This window comes from Mandrillus leucophaeus, unplaced genomic scaffold, assembly GCF_000951045.1.
Source record: "Mandrillus leucophaeus isolate KB7577 unplaced genomic scaffold, Mleu.le_1.0 Scaffold4, whole genome shotgun sequence".
NCBI classification, from domain to species: domain Eukaryota; kingdom Metazoa; phylum Chordata; class Mammalia; order Primates; family Cercopithecidae; genus Mandrillus; species Mandrillus leucophaeus.
Genome location: NW_012104253.1, coordinates 2,490,334 through 2,491,265, shown reverse-complemented (window position 1 = coordinate 2,491,265; position 932 = coordinate 2,490,334). Strand labels below are relative to the sequence as shown.

The following is a 932-nucleotide window of genomic DNA, read 5'->3' as shown; positions in this document are numbered from 1 at the left end:
TGAAAAAGGAAGAATTGACCCTTGAAGGAATCAAACAGTTTTATATTAATGTTGAGAGAGAGGAATGGAAGTTGGATACACTTTGTGACTTGTACAAGACACTGACCATTATGCAGGCTGTTATTTTTCTCAATACGAGGCACAAGGTGGACTGGCTGGCTGAGAAAATGCATGCCAGAGACTTCACAGTTTCTGCTCTGCATGGTGACGTGGACCAGAAGGAGAGAGATGTTATCATGAGGAAATTCCAGTCAGGGTCAAGTCATGTTCTGATCACTACTGACTTGTTGGTTCGTGGGAATGATGTGCAACAAGTGTCTTTGGTTATAAATTATGATCTACCTACCAATCGTGAAAACTATTTTCACAGGGGTCAATAGCAGCAGTCGATGACGAGATGGCACTCAGAAATGGCACTGACGTAAGTTAGGACATGGAATCGTAAGTGAAACAGCACACTGTTTGAATAAAGAGCGAGTCGACTTGGCAGAGGGGGTCGATTTGGGAGGAAAGGTGTGGCTATAAACTTTGTTACTGAAGAAGACAAGAGGATTCTTCATGACATTGAGACTTTCTACAATACTACAGTGGAGGGGATGCCCATGAATGTGGCTGACCTTATTTAATTCCTGGGATGAGAGTTTTGGATGCAGTGCTCGCTGTTGCTTAATAGGCAATCACAACGTGCATTGTGCTTCTTTCTTCGGGAATATTTGAATCTTGTCTCAATGCTCATAACGGATCAGAAATACAGATTTTGATAGCAAAGCAACATTAGTCGCGAGCTCTTGGGAGGAAAATCATTGCCTTTATCCTCTTTAGAGTTAGACTGTTGGAGTGGGTATAAAAGATGGGGTCTGTAAAATCTTTCTTTCTTAGAAATTTATTTCCTAGTTCTGTAGAAATGGTTGTATTAGATGTTCTCTATCATT

General features: G+C 41.1%; 1 pseudogene across 1 annotated transcript in view; it reads left to right on the top strand.

Moving 5' to 3' along the window:
- Positions 1-926, top strand: part of LOC105547982 — a 44,545-nt pseudogene extending 43,619 nt beyond the window's left edge. Inside the window, exons 5-6 of the transcript XR_001007322.1 lie at positions 9-372; positions 475-926. The product of XR_001007322.1 is annotated as a eukaryotic initiation factor 4A-II-like (transcript). The remainder of the gene's footprint in view (positions 1-8; positions 373-474) is intronic.
- The last annotated feature ends 6 nt before the right edge of the window (positions 927-932 follow it).